At 39.4% G+C, this 13,852-nt stretch overlaps 1 pseudogene; it reads left to right on the plus strand.

The window, feature by feature from the left end:
* The first annotated feature begins 10,500 nt into the window (after window positions 1-10,500).
* On the plus strand, window positions 10,501-10,775 carry LOC101051612 (cytochrome b-c1 complex subunit 6, mitochondrial pseudogene; annotated as a pseudogene).
* The last annotated feature ends 3,077 nt before the right edge of the window (window positions 10,776-13,852 follow it).

A 13,852-nucleotide genomic window follows, 5' to 3' on the forward strand; every position in this document is an offset into this window, starting at 1 on the left:
TATATCAGATAAAATTTACAATCCTAAGTATTTTTATGTGTGAGTTCAGAGGTATTAAATACATTCATAATGTTACGCAAACATCATCACCATCCATCCACAGAGTCCTTTTCATTTTTGGCTTGCAAAACAGTAAGAGTGCTATTCTACTTTCTGTCTCTATGGCTTTGAGTACTTTCAGGACCTTGTAAGTGGAATCATGCTGTCTCTGTTCTACTTCTTCCTTTTATTTATTTATTTATTTTTTGAGACAGAATCTTGGTCTGTTGCCCAGGCTGGAGTGCAATACCATGATCTTGGTTCACTGCAACCTCTGCCTCCTGGGTTCAAGTGATTCTCCTGCTTCAGCCTCCTGAGTAGCTGTGACTACAGGCGTGCATCACCATACCTGGCTAACTTTTGTATTTTTCATAAAGACGGGGTTTCGGCATGTTGGCCAGGCTGGTCTCAAACTCCTGACCTCAGGAGATCCAACTGCCTTGGCCTCCCAAAGTGATGAGATTACAGGCATGAGCCACCGTGCCTGGTCCTGTCTCTGTCCTTCTGTGATGGGCTTATTTCACTAAGTGTCATGGTCTCAACGTTCATCCATGTTGTAGCGTGTGTCAGAACTTCCTTTTTGAGGCTGAATCATATTCCATTGTAGGGATATGGCACATTTTGCTTCTCTGTGATAAGCATCTGTGTTGACTCTTGGTTGCGTCCATATTTTGGCTACTGTGGATAATGGTGCTGTGAACATGGATGGGCAAGATCATCCTTTGCCTTTGTAATTTCAATCAAGTGGGGTGGGAAGCAGGAGTGGCCTGCTGGCTGAGATTCCCAAAGCACATGACAGCTTGATCAGAAGTGCATTGGTTGCATTGCTTTGGGCATGGTATAACTGATCCTTGAAATAATCCCACCCAGAGTTGACCTGTAACAGTCAAGGGGGCCTCTGGGTCATCAGCTTCCAATAGGCCCTGTCTGGCACCCGTATTCTATGACCGAGCTCCCAGACCCTAGACACCTGTAGCCAGATGCAAGTCAGATCTCTCAGTACCAAAGAGGCCTCATCTGCCCTGCACTCTGCAAAGGGGCCCTGCCCCGGCCATTCATGTTAGGGAGTCCAGCTGCAAGATCCTCCAAATTGCTCTTCTGTCTTCTGTAGTCTGGATCCTTCTGAGGATGACCTGCTTGTGGCATAAATCCTCCAGAGATTTTGCTTTTGTCCACACTTCCTGGGGCTCTGTTCAAACAAAGCCTTAGAGATGGCATAGGGAGTCGGAGCCAGGGGATGGGATGGGGAGACAAACAGGAAGCAGAGGTGACGATGATCCAGGAGAAATGGGATGTGAGTGTTTTTGTTTTAAATTTGCTCATTAATATTATTTTATTGTGCCCTTAACATTAGATGCTTTAAGTTGTTATGACACAGTGATACCATCGTGTAGTTAATACACAGCACAGACAAAACTCTGTTTCAGGTCTCAAATACAATTGCCTGTAGGTGCCTGACAGTAACACACACTTAGGGAAGCAGGCAGGGCAGTCTCTCCACAAGGACAGTGATAACTGCACCCGAGTTGAATGGCCCTGTGGGAGCTCTGGCCCAGTGTGCTCCTGCCAGGTTCTGAAGAGCATGTTGATTTCAAGCCAAACACATCTGCAGGCCTGATATGGCCCAAGGGCAGTTGGTTTGCTTCCTGTGTTCTACCATCTAAATGTGGAGCTCTTTATTGAGCAAGATAGAGTAAAATCCAAGTCAATACCCTCTGATGGTTTCATCTTAAACTAATGGCTACAGCTTAAGTTAATGGCTTGATTTAAGGTTGACTAAGCTCAGAGTCCTGTCAGCAATAAGCCACAGGTGGGATGACATCAACAGAGATTTTGAAGAAGGGGCCATGTGACCAGATTTGTTTGTAGGAGGTTCCCAGGCAGCACGCTCAGGTCTTTCCAGCCAAGGAGATGCCTTGACGGGTTCTGCCGTCGTCCAAGTAAAACCGGCTAAAGGTGTGATCTAGAGAGGCAGCTGGGGAGGTGGAGAGCAGAGGCCTGAGGTGCCCTCCAAGCTGTGGCCTTCAGACTTAACACTGTTGCATATTCCCCAGGAATTTTGAAAATGATGCACATTTTAAAGACGAAACTTTAATTATTTTACCTTATAATTGCAAGGGATATAATTTGTATATGTATTAGTCATTTAAAGTAAACATATTATAACACTCTTTTAAAAATGTATTTAATAGAATTTAAGTACCTCGCAATTTGATACTCATTATCACCTATTTAAAAATATATTTGAGGCTGGCCTGGTGGCTCAAGCCTGTAATCTCAGCACATTGGGAGGCCGAGGCAGGTGGATCACTTGACAAGGTCAGGAGTTCAAGACCAGCTTGTCCAACATGGTGAAACCCCGTCTCTACTAAAAATACAAAAATTAGCCTGCCATGGTGGCATGCACCTGTAGTCCCAACTACTTGGGAGGCTGAGGCAGGAGAATCACTTGAATCCGGGAGGCAGAGGCTGCAGTGAGCCAAGATCACGCCATTGCACTCCAACCTAGGTGACAGAGGGACACTGTTTCTCTAAAAAAGATACATATATATATATGCGTGTGTGTGTGTGTGTGTGTCTGGCCCAGTGTGCTCCTGCCAGGTTCTGAAGAGCATGTTGATTTCAAGCCAAACACATCTGCAGGCCTGATATGGTCTGATATGGCAAACTTAACTCTTTAATACCTGGAAACTTAACACTGTCCCTTTTTCTCCTTACATTGTATTTCCATTTTCCACCTCCCTCTTTGAATTTTATCCTAATATATTTTTTAATGATTGAAAGTCTTTTACTGATTTTTTTTTTTTTTTTTTTTCAGATGGAGTTTTGCTCTGTTGTCCAGGCTGTAGTGTAATGTTACGATCTTGGCTCACTCCAACCTCTGCTTTCTGGGGTTAAGTGATTTGCCTGCCTCCACCTCCTGAGTAGCTGGGATTACAGGCATGCACCACCACGCCTGGCTAATTTTTGTAATTTTTTAGTAGAGATGGGGTTTCCCCATGTTGGCCAGGCTGGTCTCAAACTCCTGACCTTAGGTTCCTGCCTTGGCCTCCCAAAATGCTGGATTTCTTTATCAAACTTCTCTGTAGCAATAACATGTATATGGCAAAAATATGTATATAAATGAAAATGGATTTTTCAAAGTAGTTCATATGACTACAAGGCTCTTACAACTGTTAAGAATATTTATTGTTAGTTGAATTTTTATGATTATTAGTAGTATATAATTGATGAAAATGCCATGAATATATTATAAATTTGGAGAAAGTACATAAAAGAAAATATTTTATGGTAAATTTATTTATTTAGTGTTAAAGGAGATATATGGGACATTTTTATAAACTGGTTCATGCATACAGAGATGAATATTACTTATTTTCAGTTTCTATAAATCTAAGCCTGAGAACCTTTATAATCTTATAGAAGTAGGTAAGAATGGAGTTTTGTTATAGAGATGTCCCTCAGTACTTTGAACTCTTTCGTAGCTATTTGCCAAAAATCAAAGAGTAATCTATCATCAAATTATTTTCAGTGATTTATCAGCTGACAATTTCACTAGGTTTTCCTTCAATTTTATTGAAAGAAAAGAATTGGAAACCAAGTAGCATGACAGTGAGTCTTGAGAGCTCTTTGTGCCTGTAAGGTACTCATACGTCTCTACTCTCAAAAGAGGGAAAATACCTCTCTCCTCTTTGCTCAGCCTCCAAATTTACAAAGAGGCCTATAGAGTTTACTAGGGAAATGACTGTTATGACAGAAAGATAGAAGAGCTTTTTTGCTCAAACCAGATAAATCTTCTCCAGGAAACTCAAATGTCTACAATGGATGATTCTTATAGCACACATGGCCACCAACTGAGGTTGTACAATCCAGTGGGTACAATGGTTTCAGGAAATTGGGAGAACAAAATCACTGTCTAGCTTTTAGGAGTTTGGAGGCCATTAGCAGAACATTTACACTTGTATATTTTGCAAAGTGCTTCAAAAAGGTCGAGATGTTTTCATTGCTCTTTTGATTAATTTCAAACTCCAAAATGTACCTGTGGTGTCTCTAGCATCCTATACAATGCCTGAGTTGAGGGAGCTTAAGTCACAAGCTCTTTCCACTAGACAAGTGCGTGCAATATTCTTGTTTGTAGCACCCGGATTTTGAGTAAAATAGCCTTCTGCCTGGATGTTCTCACACTCGCTACGAGAATGCAAAGCAAGAAGCAAAGAATGCAAAGAAGAAACTGGGATGGACCCGGCAGAACTGAAATGATCTGCAGCCTTCACTCCTTTGATGACACTTTAACGTGACCTTGCATTCTTTGGCTTTCAGGCTTTTTCTCCTCCAACTTCAGCTCCCAGGAAATTAACTTCTGTGAAGGCAAAGATACACGTGTCATAATTTTTTTTGGTACCCCAGCCATGTGGCTATAGATGAATAGACTTTCAGCACCAGGAGACCCAATGTCAGTAATTTCATCCACTCATTCTTGCTGCACCTGCTTTGCTAAGCAATGTCCTGGGTGGTCTGAAGCACACAAAACTGAATCACACATGGACCTAAGACTCTGAAGAGCTGAAAGGAGTTAGTGTTACACATCATAAACCCAAGAGAAGAAATAAATAAATGAACCATGTAGAAGGAGGCAATTGATAAAAATGAAAGTTAGAATTAATGACATTAAAATAGTAGCAGTGATAAATAAAGCCAAAAACAGTTTTTATAAAAGATAAATTAAATATACAAAAGCTGATTCTTTCAAAAGACCAATTAAATTTACAAATACGTAACAAGATTAATTAAGGAAAAGGAGAGAAAGCAAAACTAACCACAGATATAACAGAGATGTTAAAAATTGTGAGTAGTATAATATGTAACTCAATGACATCAAATATGAATATAAAATATATAAGAAATAGATGATTTTCTAGGAAAAATGTAAACCACTGCTATGATCTGAATGTTTGTGTCCCTTCCCAAATTTATACATTGAAGTCCTAACCCCAAAGTGATGGTATTTGGAGGTGAGACCTTTAGGGGATAACTAGTCTTGGGAGTGTAGCCCTCATGAATGGGGTTACAGAAGAGGCCCAAGAGAGATTCCTTACCCCTTTCATCATGTGAGGACACAGCAAAAAGGTGCTGTCTATGAACCAGAAGGCAGGCCCTCACCAGACTCAAAATCTGCTGATTCCTTAATTTTGGACTTCCCAGCTTCCAGAGCTGGGAGAAACAAATTCCTATTGTTTATAAGGTATCCACTTAATGAAATTTTGACAAAGCAGTCTTAACAGACTAAAATAATCACCAAAATTAACCTAAGAAGGAGGAGAATACTAAACAGATCAAAGGTGACAGAAAAGGTGAGAAAAGTACTTTGATAGCTTTAATTAAAAAAAAAATTAAATAGATTTTGAGAGGAGCTAATTATAGAATGCCATTTCTGTTTTAAGCTGTTTCAAATCATAGAAAAAATTAAAGTTTCACAATTGGTTTTATAAGGCTACTGCAACCATAATTCCAAACCTATAACAAGACCATTTTCACTTACAACTACAGATAAAAATTCTAAATAATAAACTATACTTATCTGACAGCATATTCATAGACTGGTGTAACATAATCTGGTAGAATATTAAAAATGGAATAATTACCACCTGAAGAGGAGGAAGAAGATTCTGAAAAAGTACTCCAAGAAATAATGGTTGAAAGCTTCTAAAATTTAGTGAAGTCCAGAAACCTACAAAGCTCAAGTTGAGTGAATTCCAAATAGGATAAACCCAAAGAGATCTACACCAAGGCACACCTCAGCTAAACTTCTGAAAACTAAAGACAGAAAAGTCTTGAAAGCAACAAGAGAGAAAAACAGCTTCTTACTCACAGGGAAAAACAATTCAAATGACAGTAGATTTATTAAGATCAAACCTGCAACAACCAGAAACAAGTGCTGAAAAAAGGGAATTGTCAACCTAGAATCTTATATTCAGTGAACATATCCTTCAAGAATGAAGGGAAAATCAAAACATTCAAGATGAAGGAAAACTAAGAGAATTTGTTGCCTCAGTCCTCCCCCAAAAGACTGGCTATAGGAAGTTCTGTAAACAGGAAATGGTAAGAGAAATTTGAGAACATCAGGAAGGAAGCAAGAACATGATGAACAAAAATATGGTTAAGCCCAATATTTTTTCTTCTCCTTTTAAGTTTTCTAGTCTGTTTGACAACTAAAACAAAAATTACAACTCTAATATAATTCTAATGACATGTGAATAGGATGTCAATGGGGATGGTGGAGTAAGGATCTCAAACCCCTCTCATCCATAAAATTAATAAGAACACCGCTAAGAATTGCAAAAATTAACTTTTTCAGATTGCTGGAAACTAGCAAAGCTTGTCACAATCTGGAAAGCATTTACTCAGGAAAAACACTGAGTTGTGGTAAGAACAGCAAGCTTTGTAGCGTTTTAATGAGCCCAATTTCTGTCTTCCCTGTACAGCTTGGCAGTAGCCTTGAAAGCCAACAGCACACAACACAAGTGAAAAACAGCAGCCCAGTAGCCAGTGGAGGGGATAGAATGGGGCTGCACCTTCTCCAAAGACCCATTCCCAGAGAACTGCCATTGTTTGACCTGCTGGTTATTCCCCACTCATAAGAGTTGTCTTTATTTGGTCGGACTCAGACCTTGCCCAGTGCAAATAACCTTTTCCTCAGTGACATTTGTCAAAAATAATCAATGGTGATGGTTTAACATCACTGCTGCCTGAGGTGATGTTAATAGTTGGGGCAAATGACAGGAGGCTCTGGAAAACTGTGACACATTCCTGGGAAACTGGAAGGCCACTTGAACGCACAGGATCGTGCAAATGCCTAGGGCTGTGCATGTGTTCAGGAGGGAGCTGAGAAGCTCTAAGCTCTCACTTCTGGCTAATAGTGAGGTTCTGAAGAGCAAAAAGGAGAGCCTAAGACAGAGCTGTCAACTACTTGGCTGAGTGTAGAAGGCATTTCCCAAAACATACTCAGAGTCCCTTGGCAATGACTGGGAGACTTACTGGTTTCAGACAGTTAAAAGCAATCTATGTATAACTGTGAGCTGCCCACTGAGATAACTGAGCAGAGACTTCCGTGGTCACTTACGACAAAAAGGCAGACTCTACAGTGTTAATTCAGGAAAATACAGTGTTAATTCACTAAAACAAACAGCAGCAGAAAGAACAAATAGCAATAAAAAGAAATCCTGGGGAGCAGAGAGAACCTGAATTTCAGAGCAGCCATATTACATCATTTGAAATGTCCATTCGACATTCAAAGAAACAAGAAAATATGGTCTATATATATAGGGCCACAAAGCAGTCAATAGAAAGGATACTTGAGGAAGTCTGTACATTGTTCTTACTAAATAATAGCTGTTTTAAATATAAAGAACCAAGGAAACCATATCTAGAGAACTAAAGGAAAGTATGAGAAAAATGTTTCATCAAACAGAGAATATCAACAAGAGATAGAATTATACAAATGAATCAATAGAAATTCTAGAGCTGAAAATAACAACTGAATTGAAAAAAGTTCACTAGACAGGCTCAGTGGGAGATTTGGGCTAGTAAAAGAATCAGTGATCTTAAAGGTAGGTTGCTTGAAAATATACAGTATAAGGCATGGAAAGAAAAAAGAATAAAGAAAAAGAAACAGAACCTAAGAGATCTGTGGGACACCATCAAGCATACAGATTTGTGTAATGAAAGTCCCAGAAGGAGGTGAGGGAAAGGAATAGTAAAAATACACCAAGAAATGGGCCAGGCATGGTGGCTCACACCTGTAATCCCAGCACTTTGGGAGGCCGAGGCGGGTGGATCACGAGGTCAAGAGATCGAGACCATCCTGGTCAAAATGGTGAAACCCCGTCTCTACTAAAAATACAAAAAATTAGCTGGGCATGGTGGAGCATGCCTGTAATCCCAGCTACTCAGGAGGCTGAGGCAGGAGAATTGCCTGAATCCAGGAGGCGGAGGTTGCAGTGAGTCATGGCATGATCTTGGCTCACTGCAACCTCTGACTCCCCAGTTCAAGTGATTCTCCTGACTCGGCCTCTCTAGTAGCTGGGATTACAGGTATGTGCCACCATGCCCAGCTAAATTTTATATTTTTAGTAGAGATGGGATTTCACCCTGTTGACCAGGATGATCTCCATTTCCTGACCTCGTGATCCACCTGCCTTGGCCTCCCAAAGTGCTGGGATTATAGGCATGAGCCACTGCGCCTGGCCAGAAATTCTTACATCTACCTTCAATGGGAGATGAGAAAGATCATTATGGCTTGGACAGTGCTGCACATGTAGGTTGTTGGTATGTTCTGAATCCATGCGCATAAAGCACTTTCCATTTTTCTACTGTAGTGCAGACTCTCCAGCTTAAGGCGTTTTGATCCTAAGATCAAGACGTTATGCCCCTTGAATAGTAGTGCTCTTTGACTTCAGGTGTCACATTAACACACGACTCTCCTATATTCTTTCACTAACCTTAGGATTGAGCAAGGTCTTTAACATTTTTTTTTTTTTTGGTTCAAATTATTGACCTGGGAACAGGGTGCTTATTCTATGGTCATCATTCAACAGTTTTTTTAATGGAGGTTTTTCTTTGGACCATATTTGCCTTCCAGTACATTTCTGCAATATGTAGTGGTAATTTTCTTTAAATTCCTCCTACTGCCTCTTATATTCATCTTCCCAAAATAATTTGCTTACCTTAAATACGTTTTTTTAAAGGGTGGGTTGTCAGGTGACTAAAATATATTAGAGCCCAAGAAATCTATTCTGTTTGCATTGGATTTTTTTGAGATTTTGTGTGTTTGCAACAGTACTAAATCAAACTCTGATGTGGGAAAAAAAAGTGTGTCAACGACAAATTTTATATACAGCAAAATCATCTAAAAATGGAGGGGAAATTAAGACATTCTCAGATAAACCTAAGTGATGAAGTTTGTCTTTAGCAGACTTGCCCCACACATAATGCTAAAGGGAGTCCTTTAGGATAAAATACGTGAAATCCACATGAAGAAATACAAAGCATCTCATAGGTAAATATAAAATATGGTATGATGTTTTTTTCTTTTTTTCTCCTTGCTGATTTAAAAGTCACTGCCATAAAGTAATAATGATAAAACTGTGTTAATGGGTGCACACAAAGGTGTAATATCTATGATGATAATTGCACAAAGAAAGAAATGAAGAGAATGGAGCTATACAGAAGCAAAGTTTTTTTTTTGAGATGGAGTTTCACTCTTGTCACCCAGGCTGGAGTGCAGTGTTGTGATCTGCAGTGGCTCACTGCAACCTCTGCATCCCGGGTTCAAGTAATTCTCCTGCCTCAACCTCCCGAGTAGCTGGGATTACAGGTGCCCACTATCACACCCAGCTAATTTTTGTATTTTTGATAGAGACGGGGTTTCACCATTTTGACCAGGCTAGTCTTGCACTTTGGTCCTCAGGTGATCTGCCTGCCTTGGCCTCCCAAAGTGCTGGTATTACAGGTGTGAGCCACCACGCCTGGCCAGAAGCAAAAGTTTTTATATACCATTAAAATTAAGTTGTTATTAACTTGAACTAGATTGTTATAAGTTAGAATGAAGTATAATCCCCATGACAACCACTAAGAAAAATAACTCAAAAACAATCTTAAGGAAACAAGGGAATTAAAATGGTATATTATAAAGTATTTATTTAACATAAAAGATGGAGTGACAAACTTTACATGTATGTAGAAGAAATAATGATGTAATAGAGCTTGATCCAGTTTTTTTGATGTTTGACAGCTTCGAAGCTTCATCACTCATCCTTCTGTTTCTGCTTCACATCTGGGCAAACTGGTAAGAAAGCCTGGGTCCTCCCTCCTTCAGCCAGGGGAGGTTTGAACAACATGCAGGAACCTTCACTCTGGCCCTACCCCCAACCACCATAAACACCCCAAGCTTTTCTCTGCCCTCTCAAGCCAGTTTTGGCACTGCTTGTAAGCCATGGTGCTCTCCTCAGAAAACCTCATTATATGAGTCATGAGCCATTTCATTTTCTCTTGGGGTGAATATGGTATCACTAGTCTTGACATCTAAATCAAATTTTGGAAGGGATCCATCCTATGCAGGGTCACCATAAACAAGTCAAGACAACGAGGGGGTAAATTGACTTATAAAGAGATAGGTGCCTGTACTTCACTTGAATTGATGAAATAATGACACCATTAGACTGTGATATTATGTATATATGATGTAATACTACAGCAGCCACATACACAAAAGCTACTCAAAGAGCTATACATTCAAAAACAGTATAAAGTAAAATAGAATTCTGTAAGTTCAAGTAATCTGAAGCAAAGCAAGTAAAAGAAGACAAATAAAAAACAAAACAAAAAATTCCAGTCCTTTTTGATTTTGAAGTAGATTAGGGGCCGCTGTTGCTGCTCATGTTGACTCTGGAACTGTGGCCAGTCATGGGACTGGAGGATGAGCGAAAGATGCTGAGCAGGTCCTGAGATCCTAAGGAGGAGAAAGAGGAAGAGGAGGAATGAGTGAATCCCCTAACAACAGTGAGAGGGCAATGCGAGCAGTTGGCAAAATGTGTAAAGGTCCAGGAGCAGCTAGAACTCTGTGACAAGCGTGTATCCCTTCAATCACACACAGAAGAGGATTGCAAGAGGAGCTCTTTGACTTCTTGCATGCAAGGGACAATTGCTTGGCCCACAAACTTTTTAACAACTTGAAATAAATCTGTGGACTTATTCACCCCAGCCTTCATCACCTGGGCATCAGGATATTTCCTTATGGTTTTGAATATGCCACTTGTTTCTTATTTGTGTAACTGTAAATTCACATGAACCTCATAGATTTTGGCTTAGGCTAGTAACTTCTATGTAATTTGCAGTGATTCCATCTTAACAAAGTTCTGTGATCTGCAAAAAAAATAAAGTGGCAGCTTTAAGCCCTAACATACCATAAATGATATTAAATATAAATGGTCTTACTGTAGCAAATAAAAAGCATAGATTGACAGAGTGGATTAAAAAGCAGGACTCAACTGTATGCTGTCTATAGGAAACTCACTTCAAACATTATGATATAGGAAGTTTGAAAACAAAAAAATGGAAAAGGATATCTACATAAACATTAATCAAAAGAAACTAGGGATGGTTACGTTAATAACACATAAAGTAAATTTCAGAAAATTACCACAGGCAGAGAGGAATATTATTAATGATGATGGGTCAACCCACCAAGAAGACAGGCATCTAAGAGAGCTGCAAACTGTGTGAAGCAAAAACTGATGGAACTGAAAGGTGAAACAGACAAATCTGCAATTCTGGTTGGAGACTTCAGTGTTCCTCACTCAACAGTTGCTAGAATAACTAGACAGAAAATCAGCCAGGGTATAAAAGAACTCAATCACTCCCTCAACCAACAGTGTATGGTTAACATTTACAGAATATTCTATCTAACAACAGCAAAATACACATTCTTTTCAGGCCCACAAAGTAGGTAGCAACATAGAACATATCCTTAACCAGAAAACAAACTTTAACAAATTTAGAAGAATTGAAATCATACGGAGTACATTCACTAATATAATGGAATCCAACTAGAAATCAATACAGAAAAATGATCAGAAAATTTCTGAACACATGGAAACTCAACGGCATGCTTGCGAAAATCCCATGAGACAAAGAGGAAATATTAAAGGAATTAAAAAGTATACTTAACTGAGGGAAAATGAAAATACAACATTAAAAATGTGTGTGTGCACATCTAAGTCAGCGCTGAGAGCAATGTTTGTATCTCTCAACACATGCACTAGAAAAGGAGAAAGCTGAAAATCAATAATCTAAGCTCCCACCTCAAGAAGTTTGAAAAAATAAAGAACAGACATCAATGAGATCAACAGTAGAAAAACAGTAGAAACAAATCAATGAAAAACCGATTATTTGAAGGCATCAATAAAATTGATAAACCTCTAGAAAGACTGGCAAAGAAAAAAAAGGATAACTACACAAATTACAAATATCAGGAGTGAAACCTGTTTTATCAATACAGACCTGTAGACATTAATATGATGTGGGATACTATGAACAACTACACATGCAAAATTGACACTTAGATGAAATGAACGAACAGAAAACAAAAACTTCTGCAACTCAACCGATGTGAAATAGTTATTTTGATTAGTGCTGTAACTTAAAGAAAATTGAATTTGTAATTAAATATCTCCTAAGATGGAAATTTCTAAGCTCATATAATTTCATTGGATACTTCTACCAAATGTTTAAGGATGAATTGACACCAATTCTATACAAAAATCTTTTCCAAAAAATGTAAAGGAACACTTTCCAGTTCATCTTTGTGAAGCGAGTAATACCAAAACCAGACTGGTCTCATAGCAAAACCAGACATAGTACAAAACATTAGAGAATAGAATTGGGCAATTTATAAAAAGAAATAGACACTATTTCAAGTAAAATTTTTGTTCTAGGGTTATAATGATGATTCAATATTCAAAAAGTCATCAGTGTAATTCACCATAGTAACAACCTAAAGTTGATGTGGAAAAAAGAATTTGGCAAAATCTAATGTTTATTTATGATTAAAAACTGCCAGAAAAAAATAGAAATAGAAGGAGAACATCCTCAATTTGATAAACAGCATTTATTTAAAAAGTGTGCCGTTAGCATTTTACTTAATGGTGCTTTCCTTCTAAGACGGAAAAGGCACCACTTTAATTCAGCATTGTACTAGAAGCTCTAGCCGGTACAATAATGCAAGAAAAGGATATAAAAGACATACGAATTTGAAAGAAGAAATAAAACTGTCTGCATTTGCAGATGACATGATTAGCTCTATAGAAAATCCCAAGGAATCTGCAAGACCCTGCTAAAAACAAAGTGAATTCAGCAATGCTGTAGGAGACCCCCATGAAGGAGGGGTTGGGGTATGGACTCTGGATTGGCTGCTTTGCATGTGAAAGGTGTGTACCGTTGAGCTGTTTGAGATCTTTAGGAGCTGCCTAACCCAGGGAGGTGCAGCCCCTTCGGGGTCAGCAAGACCCCAGATGTCAAAACATGAGAATACAGAAAATAAAAGGACATGGTTACGACATCCAGGCTTGCTGATGGCTGCTTCTTTTCAACCTGCAGGTCTCAGCTGAATTTTCACCTTTTCAGAGAAAGCTTCTGGGGGACCATGCAGCCCAGATGCCCCTGCCCACTTCAGACTCTAAGCAGCACCCTGTTTATTTCATTCACAGCCTTTGCATTTTTAGTTACTTGTCTGTTACACATGTGTGCCCTCTGTGAGCACAGAACCATGCCTGCCTTGTTCATTGTTAAATCCCCAGGGCCTGGTAGAGGAGCTTGCACATAAAGGGCACCCAATAAATATTTCTTTAATGAAAGAAACAAATGCATGAGGATCACAGAGCTTAAGTACCTTTCCAAGATTGTACAGCTGGTAAGTAGAGAAAGCAGCAGATGAGCAGAGTTCTCTGGACTTCAGTTTTGTTGATTTTTAACTCTGACACATTATGGTGCTTCCCAAAGCTACGAGTGCATCATGAGCCAGCCTTGGTTGGCATTTAGGCTCTCTGAGAAGCTCCAGCCAAGATACTGCCTGGTCCCACTGGGTGTGAGGGGCTGAGTCTCCTGATTCTGCGGAAGTTTGTGCAGCTCGGCAGAACGTCTGGAAGTGAACTGCTGTCCCCTCACCAGGGCCCCCCCCCCAGTCTCCAATGATGACCAGTCAGACAGACTTCTGTGAAATTTCAGATAAAGCCCATTCCAAGGGCTCAAAAGATATTTG

Source organism: Saimiri boliviensis, chromosome 12, assembly GCF_048565385.1.
Source record: "Saimiri boliviensis isolate mSaiBol1 chromosome 12, mSaiBol1.pri, whole genome shotgun sequence".
Lineage (NCBI taxonomy): Eukaryota > Metazoa > Chordata > Mammalia > Primates > Cebidae > Saimiri > Saimiri boliviensis.